The sequence below is a fragment of the Poecile atricapillus genome, chromosome Z (genome assembly GCF_030490865.1).
Source record: "Poecile atricapillus isolate bPoeAtr1 chromosome Z, bPoeAtr1.hap1, whole genome shotgun sequence".
NCBI classification, from domain to species: Eukaryota; Metazoa; Chordata; class Aves; order Passeriformes; family Paridae; genus Poecile; species Poecile atricapillus.
Window position 1 is genome coordinate 139,012,704 of NC_081289.1, and position 15,558 is coordinate 139,028,261.

A 15,558-nucleotide genomic window follows, 5' to 3' on the forward strand; every position below is an offset into this window, starting at 1 on the left:
CCTTAGCTAGGTCCTGGCCCTAATCAGTCTGGAAAGAATGGATATTGAAGACCAGAAGAAGGAATACGAAGGTTTGTCCCTTAGGCTTCTGTCAGCAGCCATGGCATGGTTTGCTGGTGCTTCTGGCAGGAACAAAAAACTTCTTTGCCATGGTGCTCATGCACAGCCTGTCTCCTGAAAAGCCAGTGCATGGCAGGGCAGAGGGAAGGTAGGATTTCAACCTTCGCTCCAAGCTGCCTTGCTTTCCTGGGTTTATGTCAGGCCCTTAGCGTTATTTGAACATAGTTTTTCTGGTTTAATTTGCATAATTGATGAGATGGAAAATTATCTCAATGATTGATGGATGTTCTGCATGCACCAGAGTTTGTCACAAAATATAATGCATCTGTAGGATGAACCTGCTGCTCCTGCTATGTTATTTCCCAACAGGGCTATAAAATTCTAACTTTACCCTACAGGTTTTTAAGTTTCTTTTCTTTTTAATCTTTTACAAGACAATGTGCAACACAGTAAACAAACACAAAGACACAGCATCAACTAGAGTTACCATCTTTCTTCATTGTACTCCTAGGATGTTAAGTAATGAAAGGGAAAAAGCTGTCTCACACTTGTGGAGTTGATCCAAGACTTTGCTACATGAGGTATTCTCTTAGCAGACTTGCTCTATAGCTCTGTCTATACATTTCCACCTGCTCTGGGGACAGTGTATCTCTTTCAGATATTTACATTGACAAAATTCTCTTTCAATTTGCACTGAGTCAACAGTGCGTACACCACAATTAATGTGACTTTATTTTCATAATTGCCTGTAGATATTTTTATAATAAAAAGATAATGCTAAGTGCAAAAGTACTCTTTGGTAATTAGCCATGCTTCTTCCAAAGAGAAGCCTGGCTTGATCCATTCCTGTCCAGCAAAGCAATGACACACACAGGTGACTTGAAGTCTCTCCTAAAGCTGTGCATGAAGTTACATGCATATTAATTCCAGCATGTGTCACTGATCCCTGCAGAGCAGAGACCTGCCTGGACACATGTAACTTCTTTGCTGAACAGTGATTTTGGAGAGATGAAGCCTCCCTTTTTCTCTCTGCAAGTTATGCACAGGCACAGCAGGTGTTTTTGCTACATTTTTGTTCACTGGAGTGATGTGGTGGGTGGGGTGTGCCCTGCATTACCTGTCTCAGCCATCATGAGAAGTACCTAATGAACTCCTGCCCATATTAAATGGTGAACCAGTCCCTCTGGGCAGTTTCAGATATCAGTTTGAGACTGGGCCTGACATCCCAGGACACAGTCCTTTAGGGAATCAGAAAATGAGGCACCTTTTAGTCATACACAGGCTATGCTCAGGGAGGGTTTATAAGAAAAGCAGGGAGAGAAGGAGGAGGAGAAGACAATTTTCTTGATCCTCAAACTGATCATGCTCAAAGACTATGAACAAGATTTTCAGACGTTTTCAGATTTTTTCAGCAGACTAAAAGCATTGGTGAAGTGTAAGATTATTCAAATCTTAAGTCCAAGATTTTCACAGCACTTAAGAGACAGTTTTGCAGTGTCAGGTCAGATTTCTAAACAGCTCTAATTTTGGTATAAGGAGGACATAACTGCAGTGATGTCAGTGAGGCTGGAAAGATGAACAATACTGGCAGTCCTCCAATGACTTAAGGTACCAGAGTAAAGTATTTACCCCAAGAACTCATTACAGTGACAACTCATTGCAATGAATGAAAATTTGCTTCAGTGGGAATTTGTTCCCCAGGATAAATATGGATTCCTCCAAGCTGTGAATAGGTCTAATCTGCTTTTCTTAGTGATTTGATTTAATACACTTTAGTTCACATTAACAAGAGGATAAAAACATGTTTCCAGTATTAAGCCTGTATGTGGTACTATGTATTTTTTCCATCATACAGCATACGTCATTAATGTTTCCTGCAGAAAAAAAGGATAATTCAGACCAAGAAAGTGGAAAAAACCCACCAAATATAAGGACTAGAGGAAGGCATTGGCAATACTGTAATAATGCACCTAGAAAATGACTCCAAACCTGAACTATTGGGCTTCTAAGCATTGAAGTAGAAAAATCATATGGCAATGGCCATGGTTCTTTTCCAACAAGGAACTTTTCTACCAAGGAGAATGAAAGACATTCTCCCCATCCCTGGTCCAAGCATGACGCTGCTCCAGTCAGAAGTGACAAAGGGTTGATTAGTTATGATCGGCTGCTACAGCTGAGGCAATACAGAACTCCAATCAATTCCCCAGCAATCAATTCGTTACACCAAACTCTCTTTCTCTCCATCTGCAGCTGCCTGACATCCATCAGGGCCCCCTTCTCCTGCCTGCATGTCGTGGTGAGCATCTGAAGATAGCTCAGTGGGCTGAAATGGCCATCAGTGGCTCGCAGTGCTATTGGGCAGGCGTTAACCCTCCGGAGCTGAGCAGCTCAGCTGCGCACTTCAACTTTCCACTGTGATATTATATTTGACATTCAATTTGAAACCCTAAACTCCTTTAATGCAATATCTCAGCACAATGATAGTAATAAGGCAGTACCACTTGCTTTCAATTTAACTACCAAAGGCAAAGTGAGAGGGGGAGAAAACAGCCCCAATTATGTTAACCCCTTTGCTACTAGCTCAGTGGGTGACTTGTTTTATACGTATAAACTTCTGTATTAAAATAAAGTGGAGAATAAAAAAGGCAGAGGACTGTTTTTTCAGCTAGCAGTTAAAATGTTTTGCTTTGTTGTGTTTTGTTCCTTGAAAGTGCCAGAGGCTGCCATTTGCTCTGAAAATTTCAACAAAACTGCTTGTAGATGGGATGGCTTTCTGGTAGACCTGTCACCTTGCATATATGGCAGGAGATAAAAAGTTCAGACAATATTTTTTTCTAAATGCAGGGCCACAGTTTGCCCTCACCAAAGTCCCTCTGATTGTTCAGAACAGTACTTGCATGGTACTGTCACCATCCCACACCAGCTGAGATGATAGCAGTATAAAGCGTTCTGGGTTCTTGTCCATCCAAGGAATATCTGGAACACAGTGCACCAGAGCTCAGTATCTCTGTTTTACAAATGGGAAAATTGAGGTCCTGTTTTGATGGGAGAAGGAAATTTTGTTTACTGCTCAAACTGAAATACTGACTATAAGCATTTTCAAGGCCCAGATATGGGGCTGTAAGTTCTTGAGAACTTTGAAGCACCATTTCTAGCCCAAATTTGCCTCTAATCCTAAGGACAGTCACCCACTGTCAGCCTTCCAGGATGAGAAAATACAAAGTGTGGCTGTGTTACACCAAATTTTGCTCAGCTCTTCTATGGACATTCACCATTTCTTAGATTCAATCAATCTGAACCACCATGAGTCAAAGCACGGGCCAGTGTGGGAGATAGGAGACACAGACCTAATGAAACAAATCTAAAGGCAGCTAATATTCATACAGTGTATACTTTGTAGGATAAGGATTATTTCTTCTGGTAACTTGATTTCCTTCCCTTCCAGTCCTTTCTAATCTTTCTTTCCCTTTGCTTCTAGATTGTGTACAGACTGATCTGTTCTGTGGAGGATGGTATAAAACTTCCTGTCTGCCTCTTCCCAGTTTGTCCTTAGACACCAAGTGAATGTCAGAGATCTAGTCTCAAACTATTTAAAAACATTTAGCCAGCTTTACACAGCAACTCTCTGGTCAAACTTTCTCTGCTTTAGGAAAGGACATGTCTCCCCTCTTGGCAAATCAATTATTCAGACGCTGTGATAGTCCGAGGCATCGTATCAGTAATAAAGTAGTGAATTATTAATCACGGCTTGTGCCATTTCGATTAGATTTGGGAAATTCAGGATTAAATTTCTGGCACCCTGTGTCTCAGATTGAGCTCAGCCCAGCTGGCCTGACAGGCATGAGCTGGCTTTGTACTTCAGAGGAGGCTGGTGGATAAAAATTACTTGAAAAGCCTCAGAACTTCAATTATTATTATTATTAGTATTTTGGAAAGAACTGGAATGACTGAAAATAGATTTCCAATCTGCAGGGCAGTTTTGGTTTCACACAAAACTTCTGCTGTAACAGCTCAGGCTTTTTTTTTCCTGTTCCTCTGAGCTCATCTGCTTGCTGCAAGAAAGGCTAACTCGGCTTGAAAGACAAGGCAGGCTTGTGAGTCTCTGTGTCTCTGTACAGTATTTACACTTTCTACATTTTATCTGGGCTCTGAGGACACTCTGAGAGATTGAAATCATATTAATTAGAAGAACAGGACCAGAATTCCTACTGCTCTGACACTAGCTGTTGAGGGAGGGAGAGCCTTAATGCAGGAATGTAAGCCTTGGCATCCTGAGAAGTTGCTTGCAGCCTGCTTAAGGCTAGCATGAAAAGAGTTTTGGCTTTGTCTGCCCTGTGCCCAGCAGACAGCCATCCCCTGCAGTGCCCTGCCACATATATTCACCTGACTTCACTCACCTGATATTGTGCAGCTCTTGCCTGTGCTTGGTGCCTGCTGTGGAGAGCCTGCTCTGAGGTGCTGGTGAGTGCTCCTTTCACTGGAGAAGGGCTTTTTGAAAGTGTGTCTGCTACAGAAAGAGGAGCAAAACCAGGAATGGGAAAGACAGCTGGGAGAGTTGAGGCTGTTGGGAGCATATGGGGAGCGTCAGCTGCCCCACATGTGGCCAGGTGACCTGTGGAGAACTGCTGGGGTGCAATGCCAGTGTGTCAAGGCTGAGGTGGTACATCTCAGCATGGCATGGGGCACTGCTGTGTGTGGGAGCTTGGCACTGCAGGGTGTTGAAGGGACATCAGAGCTCAAACCACCTGGGAGAACTAAGAGGGGGTGTTCTGGTGTGCTCTAACCAGAGCGAAAATTGTGCCATAGAGCTGTGAAGAGAGCATTTCTTCTTCAGTGACTTTCATCCATGGGTGAAATTTAATTTTTCCATGTTGCCTATAGGCATAGCAGTTTGCAGAAGTTAGTAATTTCTTCAGTAGTTAGGCTGAAAAGTTAAGTAACTTTGTCCAGGCCTTAAGGAAATCAAAGGGAAAACTCAGGTGACCTGACCCTACGCTCACATCCTTGTCAATGGGAGCTGATAGCACAGGTCTGAAATGAAGACTGCCAGGCTTCTCTCTGTGAAGTTGGCCTTTTGCTAGACATACAACTGAGGGAACAGCTTTTGCCACAAATGTAGTCCAATTCAAACCCTGAACAAGACTCAAAAGTGACCGAGTTGAAAACCCTTGACATGAAGGAAATAACATTTCACTCAGTGCAGTTTTAATTTCATCCCTCTGCCCTGGAGTCAGAGGTTTCTGAGCAGAACAGGGACTGTGGAGTGCATGTGCATTGTGGGGAGGAAAGTGTGTGGGGAAATGTTGCATGTAGCTAGTTTCTTATTCTTAGAAGCCTCCATGACTTTCGGGGAAAGGAAAAGCAAAAAAGAAAAAAAGGTTTTAAAAGAGTTTTTTTGAAAGAGGAGCTGAAAAAGACATCAAAACAGATCAAAGAAACTCATGGAAGTGGGAAAAAAATGGAGAGAGGGAGAAAAAAAAAGAAGGAAAAGCTCCTGCAGTAACATTGGATGAAAATTAAGCTTCTCAGATCTGTTTAAAAGATATTCTGTTTGATCTTTTATATCTTCTGCTCTGATTATCCAGGTTCCTTTTGATGTTGCTGAGCCCTATAGAACTGATATGTAAAAATACACATACATATGTATTAGTACAGTGGGTACACATGCACATGCGGGGACCCTCTCACGCTGTCGCTGCCGCCTGTGAATGGGATGTGCAGAGCGAGTGGAGGTGAGGCCACATAGGACCAAGATCCAGTGATCTGACCCTGTGATGTGTGTCCCATGCCCTGGTGCCCCTGGGGGCAGAAAAACCTTCCTGCTCCTCTCCTCAGCAACAACAGCTGGAAGAAACTGAGCTCTGAGGCACACAGTCTGAAGGTGTGTGCCTCAGAGCTCACCATCACCTACTCCCTGCACCTCCCAAACCCTTGGGAAGTAATGGGCTGGCAGTCAGGGTGATGTACAAACATGGAGAATACCTCTCAGAAACCATGGAAAAAGACACCCACAGGCAAAAGGGACTTATCTACTCACTGTGAGCTTGGAGCAGTTTGTGCCATCACACAGACCCCAGCAGAGATGCCCCACGTTGTCCTCTCCTATCTCCTGACTGCTCCCCTTGCCTTCCCACCAAGGCCAGATCCAGACTCCTCAGCCCTTTAGGAAAAACTGTTTGTTTTTCTGCACTCCCTTTACCATAAGGGAGCATGGCCAGCCCTAGGATGGGTCACTGATGCTATCAGATGGGAAGGGATTTTGTACAGAGCCCCATCATGCTAAGCTAGCTGCTGTTGCTGGGGCAAGAGGAGGGAGGAGGATAGAAGCTGCATTTAAATCCCTTGTTGACCAGGCAGTGAGCCTACTTTGCCTTAGTGCCACCACCTGCAATGGCTTCTCACACTTGTGTGACACGTGAAGGCAGCAGGACCCAACCCTGGTGGCTCTGCATCCCCCCAAGCCCCGGCTGTGCCACGCTGGCCTCTGCTCCCCTCTGCTGTGGCACCCACATGCTTCCAAACCTTTAATCTGCTTACCCTCAGGAAGCCCTGGAAGGCAGGCAAAGTGGTCTTAAGCTCATTTTACAGCGGGAAACATGAGTGATTTCCATACAAATACTGCTCAAGCTGGCAGCAGAGGTGGGGCCCACACTACATCCACCACGGCTCTCTCCCTGGGAAGGAGGGCAGCTCTCTGCCGCCCACCTCCATCTTCACGTGCTTGGCTTTACAAGGCTAAGTGCCATTTCTGGCAAGGAAAACTGTGTCCTCCATGTCCCACCCCCACGTGGACCAGCATTTCCCACACTGCCTGCTCCCTCATCCCTCAGCTTTCCCCTCAGGGTGAGCACAATGAAGCGCTCCCGTTAAATTTGGGCTCAAATGCAAGCTTTCCTGCAATTTTAATACACCAACATACTTCTAATTGTTATGTTTGGAGAGGAGTGTAGGCAGCTTGGAACAGTAAGCACAGTATTTTGGGTTTTCTGAGCTGAGGCTGGTACAGTTGGTTGTTTCAGCCCCTGGGCTCTGGCAACCTGATCCCTCCTTGCTAGATGCAGCTTTGTGTATTTACTCTCATCTCTCCTCTCCTTGCTCTCTCCCCCACCCTCATTCAGAGGTTTCCCAAGTAGATCTGTCTATTGCCACTCCCCTCTTGAAGCTCCCAATTTAAAGGGGAAAAAAAAAAAAAAAGGAAAATACACAGGAAAGTTATTTTTTTACAGACAGCAGTAAAATGATCAAAGGCTTATTTGTAGCTAACAGCGGACATACACCACTCATTGAACTAAGATGGAGTGGAAGCATTTTCTTCATATCCCTACAAATGTGTTCCTTTAAAAAAAAAATCAATGAAAGCAGATTTTTAATTACAGCAGATGCTGATCCTTCCTGCCCCTGATGCTGCTACATGTTTTGTTGTTGTTGTGGCTGTGGTTATCTTATCTGAGCCTTTATTTATTTATGTATTAGCCCCTGACAACAGGAGATTGCAGCTCTGATTTCTCTGCTAGACTTGGGGGAACAAAAAGGAGGTGGGCCTTTTGGAGTAAAATGTTTTTTGTCTCCAATCTCTTTACTACTCAGGTGAGGGTCAAACATCCCCTTCCTTAGGCTTTCCCCTCCTCCAGCTCTGGTGATAGATACAAAGGCTAAGCCTTGCTGTCTCCTTCTCTCCGTCCTTTTTACAGATGCAAATCCCCTCTGCTCAAGCTCAAGAGTGTCTCTGGGAATAAAATGTGCTCTGTGGTAATGCCTTCATTTGAAAGTGTTATGGAGATCTGGAGCTGAACTGCTGAATGGTGAGTTTTGTTTGGTTTTTTTTAAAAACCTTTTAATTTTTTTTTAATTTTTTTTTTTCCCAGAAAACCCCACTAATTTAGGTGCCTGATAAAATGACCAAGGAAGCATTTCCTAATACATTCACCCTACTTCCTCACCTAGCAGATCTGCTTTCTTAGTCCTGTGCAGGGACAGGTGATGATCCTTGTGGGTCCCTTCCAACTCAGGATATCCTTTGATTCTCTGTTCTTCAAACCTTCCCCTGGCTGCTCCCATTCCTCACCAGATCAAGGGGTTGCTAACAAGGCTTTCATAATGAATATCCAAGCAAACATGTGCTCCCAGCCTGCCACAGCTGGGCCTGCTACTGGGTTCTGAGGGTTTGGGCAGGACTGAGCACATGGTCCATCTCCTTTCCCTCTCCAGTGCTCTACCTGATACCTACATGGATCCTTGCACCTTTTCTTTTCAAAATCAGGTGAGCACTTACAAGTGGGGGCTCATTTCTGGAAATGACTGGCAGTACCCAGATATTTCAATAATCCTAAAATACAAAGCAGAGAGATAGTGCCTTAGAAAATCTAAATCAATATGAGGCTCATCCTCCATGTCAAACTCTCCTGCTATGAATGATGATCAGTCTGTGGTGGAGGAGATGTCCTGGCCCTGGCTGTCCTTGGCTGCAGGCTCTTCCTGCACACCACAGATTCCTTTAGTCTCTGGAACTCTCTGACTCCATTTGTGTGTTGTTCCCAGACATCACCTAAGGGGCTGTCTTGGTTCTGCAGGTGCAAAGATGACCTGCAACAGCCCAAGATCTGGACAGAGCATTTGTCTTTGTGTGTGTCACTAGTACACCAGGTCAGCACTGCAGGGCCTGGGGAGAAATTTGTCCTTTCTGTCCAGCACCAAGCATTTGGCCAGGAGCTGCCAGAAGGGAGGGCTTCACACACAGCAGGCACAGGCCACTGCTGGAGGCACTGTACCTGACAGGATGGATCACCTGCCCCATCTGCTGTGGCCAGCTGCATCTTTGTATGGGGAAGGAAACTGATGGCTAAAACTGCCCAGGGAGTGGCTTTCCCTTTCATTTATACCTACATAAATGTCTGTGGGATCCATACAGGTTCATAGAATCATTTAAGTTGGTAAAGACCTCTCAGATCATCCAGTCCAACTGTTAACTCATCACCACCAAGCCATGTCCCCCAAAAGCCACATCCACACACCTGCTGAGCTCTTCCAAGGATAGTATTGTACCACTGCCCTGGGCTGGTTGTTCCAATGCCTGATCACACTTTCAATGAAGACATTTTCCTAATATCCAATCTAAAGATGATACCTAATATTTCTGTTTGATCCTGACGTCCCAGACCTTGAACACTCCTGACTTATTTTTAAAGGTGCTGGCAGTCACACACATGGACTGATATGTGTCTGAAAACTGTTTACTATCCAAAATATGCACCAAAATATTATTATTATTTTTAATTATTATTATTATTAATAATAATAATAATAAATAAAATAATTTACAGTTTAAAAGAGTGTCTCTCCTGACCCAAAATGTAGCAACTTTTCATTTTGTTTTTTGGTTCCCTTTTCATTAAAAGCAAATAGATTAAGAAAGGAAATTGAGAAAAAGGAAAATAAATAGCTTTGTTTAAAAAATACCTCATCAGCAAAATTTTTCACATTTTCAATCAAGTAAACTGATTGTGGTATCTTATTATTTGATAGGAGAATGCATATATTTCTGTTCCCCAGTGAATAAAGCATTTGTACAAAATCCTTCCTCACTTGTAATCTGGAATAGCATTTTCACTATGTCTGAAAACTAAATATTGATTTCAATAATATGCAGATTTAGAGTTTTGTGTTTGAAAGGGTGGGATCCATTTGGAGAAATTTGAGTGCTTACTACAAGACATGCCTCTATCTGAGATAATCAGCCTTATCTTTCTTCTGTAGCTAACAGGGATCTGCTCTGCAAAGTTGAGGGCACAACTTTCCTCATAATATAATAATCTGCTTTCAGGCAAATCACACTTCCCCTAAAAAAGCACTTTTCTCTCCATGTTCTATATTGCAAGTCTTGACTGACTTGGAAGGATCCTTGGAAGGATCTGCATTTTAATTAAATGTCTTAGATGTGGGAAAATTTAGGGAACATTAAACCTGACCAACTAGTTTAAAAGTGAGTCTGTTCCTTAAAGCTGTTCAGGATGCTAACAGGATTATGCAGAACTTAACAGGGCCATGGTTTCCCTAAAGCTGGCTGTGCAACAGCACATGAAAGTAAATACTTCTAATTTCAGATTGAATGCCTATGGGCAGAGGCACCAAATGTGCACAATAGTGCACAATTTATTTGAAATTGCAGATACGCACTCTGTAGAGGAAACACTATTAGCTGTGTCCCATCTTTGCTGAACTCATCTTCATTCTTTTAAGTTTATCAAGACTTTAAAATGCATAGAAAAATTAGAAGTGAGATATAAACTACTTCCTTTCTTCTTACCATCCACACTTACATAAGGAAACACACTCAAAAGGGGTAAACTACATATATATATACATCTACATGTATATTTATATATTCATATACATGTATATGTATATACATACATATACAAAAGATAAATTCCACTTTAAAATACAATCTATAATCATGACTCATTTTTTTCTTTTTATCAGGTGGCAAGTTCAGGCTTTCACACCAGTGGAGTGTAAATTCTTTTAGTAAATTCTGCTAGTAAATATCTTTGAAAATGTGAGCCAATAAGATATTACACCTGAAAATTAACTTATATCTGCCCTCAACAGAACAGCAGCGAAAACTTTTGGAGGACCTTGTTTAGGGCAAGGGGTTTCTGGGCATTTCTCTGTGCTTTTCACAGTGTTCTGAAGTAGGACACTTCAATCACAATGCCTTGGTATAGATGTGTCTTTCACTGCAGCCTCGTATAACTATCCATGTTTGGGTGTTATCATGGGAGTAGCTGCCTTGCTATATCCATCTTTTCCCAATTGCATGGTATCGATTGATGGTGTAGCAAAGTTTTTGAGTGATAGCTCAACAATGAAGAAGTTCCAGACTGCCCCTCTCTTTCCTCTGCTAGTGGAAGGGAAAATGTCTTATCCTCAGCATTAATTAAACTCTGTGAAACCTGATCCTGTCTACAGAAGAGCTGTGTGTAGATTCATACTCTCTGACAACATCTTAAATTCAGTGAGTGGCATTTACTTGGTAAATAAATAAGAGGATCAGACCAGTACTCCTTTAGAGAGGTCAAGCAAAATCTTTGGTCTGTCTGTGTAATGCATGGGCCAAATTATTTGCTCTTGAAAACCACCAAAGCTGTCCTGAAACTTACTGATTTAAGCCATGATGAGCTTCTGTAAGAAATTTGCAGGTAAGGGGAAGTCTGAGCCAGAGAGTGATAGAGACTGAGATAACCAGAGGGACCTTCTTCCTGGGAATGAGAAAGCTCTGTTTTATGCCTTGCCTTGGGAAACATAGAGTGATCCCTAAAACTCCTATTTTACGCCTGTTTTCTTTTCTGCATCTTTTTCTTTATATGTTCTGCCTCCCTGTGTTTGCAGTGCACTGGTTAGTGTACAATGCTGCATGCCTAAATCTGCTTTCAAATCGGACTTTCAGAGACTTTATCCTCATATATCCAGTTTTTCGTCTGTGTCCATGACCTTCTCTAAAGGTCTGTTTTTGCAGTGGGATTTTTAGAAGGATGGGGATGGAGTTCTCAGGACACCTAAAAGGGAGGACTAACTATATGACTATTTAGGTTATCTTTGCAGTAAATTGAGTGAGAAAAGTGGGTTGAAGCAATAGCCTGTGATTAGCAAAACCATTTTTTTAGTTTGTTGCTCTTACAGATAAAGCATTCCTGAGTTGTTTCTTTTAACACTCCCACCCCCCTATATACATTTGTGCTTAATCAGTCCCTCCCAACAACTGCATTTCTACCCCTTGAAAATCAAGGGTGACTTTCATCTCCTAGCATGATTGGGAAAAAAGTCTGGCGGAGATTAAAGAAAAGAGTTGCTTTTCCCTTCCAGAATCTGTGTGGGTTGATGAGACTGGCAAAAGCTGTTGGCCAAAATATCACTTAAGAGAGGCAAAGCTCTTCCTAGGACAGTCTCTTTCACATCCCACTTACAATAACAACAATAGCCTTGGAATCATTTTAAAAGAGAGCAGAGAAGGTGTGGGGGTGGGAAGGACAGGAATTACAGCCCTTTTACTAATCAGATAGAAAAGCTCTGTCTCCCACAATTCCTTCATTAGCTGGCGAGACAGGTGCCCTCCGACCTCCAGCATCACTTACTTCCTTGGTAACAACTACTGCTGGCAGATGATCCCTCTTGTAGACTTCATCCATATTCAAAGAGTTGTCACATCCAACTGATGCTAAGAAGCTAATCAAGTAGAATTTTCTTTTCCTTTCCCTTTTCTGTCTCTTTTTGCTCCCCCCGCTTTACTCCTTCTCTCATGCTAGAAAGATATTTCCCCACCATACATTCAAATTCTTTTGAACACTGAGAAAGGACCAGATCCATGGGGAAAGGGAGGATATCCCTTTTCTGTTCACACATGGAGCCTCTGGTGATTTTTACGTTTTTACATAGTCAAATGTTTTGCATTGCCATTAACAGCTTTTAAGAATGACCAAGCACAACCAGGGGGTTTGACTGGGACAGCCCTCTCACCACACTTGCTGTTTCAAGGCAGGTTAAAGATTCCCTATCAAAACTATTTTGAGATAGGAAATTTAATTTCCAGTGTTGTCTAGGTTTTGGAGGAATGTGGCCTTATTAAAGGAGTTGATTTTACAGATAGAAGATGAGTTAAAATTACATTTTCTACAGGCAAGGGTAATGCTTTCACTGATGTTTTCATTTTGTTTGCTTTTTCCCCCATGGTAAGCCCATCAGCTATACTGTGCTTCTTTCCTGTGTTCAGAAATAAACTTGCTAGCATGGTTCTAAAGTAGCTACCAAGAGTTTACATGAGGATATTTTATTTGCATTTGATGAATTTTGTACAAAAATATTTTCTAACTGAGATGGTCATCTCTTCTAACCACATGCAAAGACTAACGAGAAGGAATTTCCAACTTTGAGGAAGAGAATGTTGAATCTGAAACAACTACATATGAAAAACTGACTCTTACATCCTCATTGAGAAAAAAGAACCGGAAGAATAATGAAGATGCCATTTCTGCACTTTTCCATTCTGAGATTTATAGATTTCTGATCATTTGAATAATATGAATCATCTAGGGGAAAGTCTGAGGTGATTGAGTTCAGATAGACAGCAACTCTTCATTCACAACAGTGTGTCAATGGTTGTCAGTCAAACATGAGGGAAAGGGAATCAAAGTCAGGAATTTCTGCTCCAGAAAACATGGAGATTTATTTCAGCATGAAAATCCAGAACACCTGGCAAATATTATTTTCAGCTTTTGAAAATGATGTATCATTAGATGAGAGAGAATTCCTAAAATGGTCCCAATTTTTCTGAAAAACATTTGTCAGCAACTGACCTTAAGAATCTCTAATAAAAAAAAATCATCTATAAACAATAGCCCTGTTACAATGCCACTGATTTGTACAATTCAGAGGAAATGCTGACATCCTCCATTCAAGCACTAGTTTCAAGCTACTGAAAATGCTTTTTTCAATCCTGATGGCATCTGTTCCTCTTCCATGAGTTAATTCAAGGGGAATAAATGTGCAAAACAAAGGAAAGGAGGAAGTCAATGGCACACTGGTCCCAGACAAACATCGATCCCACAAATCTCCCTTATTTCCACCATCCACTGCCAGGTTTCCTGTTGAAATGTGCAAAACATGATTTACTCCTCATGTCTTTCCTTCCATCATCCTGTGAGTACAGATTCTTCCTGAGGCATCCTCAGTGCTACCGCTGTTCCCATCACGGGTGCAAACTGAAGCTGGCTGGTGGGTTTGCGCCCAGGAGTCTGCTCTCTGCGGGATCACTGCTGCAACTTTATAGCAGCCTCTGTTTTCATGATACTGTTTTTGGACCTCCTTCTCACCCTCTCTTGTCTAGTAATGTCTCATCTTGTGGAGACTGGAGAGCTAAGTTCATTAAAATGGAATTTGGTAGGTTATTGCACAAAATTGCCTCTATTTACATCTGCTGCCTGTCACTTTCAATGCTCTATGTCTTCTATCACTTAATACTTCCACTACCTGTCCATGCCAACTTTCAGTGGGCAGCAGTTGTAAACTCAGGTTAGCATTGTTTGCTGCTTGTGGTCCTTCCCACAGAAGCCCTTTAATGGTCTGTCTATTCTTGGCCAAGAATATTTGTTCATGGGTGAGACAGTGTTAGAGCTGTGCTGATATCCAGAAACGCCAAGAATAACCATGCACTATTTTCTGAGGCTGAATTATAGTCCCTACACTGTTATTTAACTCTTTGTCTGCTGCAAAATGTCTTTGTTGAGATCAAAGCTGAGAAGAAAAGAGTAAAAAGGAAAGTAAGTTTTTGGCTGGAGTGAGCAGTGAATGTAAATGTTTCATATCTCAGTGGGGCTGGGCTACAATATTTCAGCTGCAAGAGAAATGCTGGATTTTTGCATGTGGAAGACAGCTTAACTATGAGCTCAGTGAATGACTGCATAACAACATTTATGTCCAGGAGACATTCAAGAAATGGAGATCCACCTGCAACCCCAATGCCTTAAATCAAAAGTCAGGTATGCCTGGTACCTGCTCAGGCACACAGACTCCAGAGCAGTGTGTTGCTCAAGTCTAGTGTGCACTCTTGGCTGTGCAGCACCACCCTAAGTATCAGAAAATCCTGAACACCAACCCATTTTCCTGTCTAACATGCCACATCCATCACCTTCACCTCTGTTTACTTCTGTGAGTGATTCAGCAGAGACATTGAAAGGTTGAAGAGCAGCAGAACACCTTATTTCCACAGACCTCAACAGGCACTGGCTAATGTCCCACTTCTGCAGAAGCTCAAGCAATTATATTTTTCTTCTTGCTTGCTGGTAGTGTGGCACTCAAACACCTGACTGCCACAGCAAAGCCAGGAAATCTGTCCCCTCTGAAAATTAGGCACGTACCAGCAAGGTACAGCTCAGATCTGTAATGGATCAGGATCAGAAATGATGGCTTTAAAGTTTTCCTAACTCACAATTTCTTCCTGCCCTTTTGTCAGTGAGTTAACACAGCATCAAAGAGTCTGCCACCCTGATCTCTGACCATGAGCCCATTAAAATTGCATTGGAAGTTAACAATAAGGATGGAAAACAAAGATCAAATGAATAATGCATAAACAAAGCACTTCAATTAGATATTGAAGAAAGTAATATAAATATATTAGATAGCAAAATATCTTGAATTATAAATTAGATGGGGAATTTCTTTTTCTTCCCCCCAATGGAAAGAAAAAATGAGAGGAAATAAAGAGATACACAGTCTTTTTTCAGTTGATGGGAATAAACTCTAGGGGTATTTATACTTCTTTGCTGTTCAAGCTTAGTAATTTCATGTGTTTTTGCAAGATAACACTTGGGTCATGTGATTTCATCAACCAATCGAGCTGCCAGGCTCTTTGCTGACACTTGGTAATGAAGTGATACGGTAGGGTAGGACGAAGTCACCTTATCTTTTTATAAATGCATTGAGTGGCATTTGGGATGCCTTCCTACC

The 15,558-nt window shown here is 42.2% G+C and overlaps 1 protein-coding gene across 32 annotated transcripts in view; it reads right to left on the bottom strand.

Annotated features, from left to right (window-relative positions):
- CELF4 (CUGBP Elav-like family member 4) overlaps positions 1–15,558 on the bottom strand; it is a 670,877-nt gene that overhangs the window by 148,578 nt on the left and 506,741 nt on the right. The window lies entirely within an intron of this gene.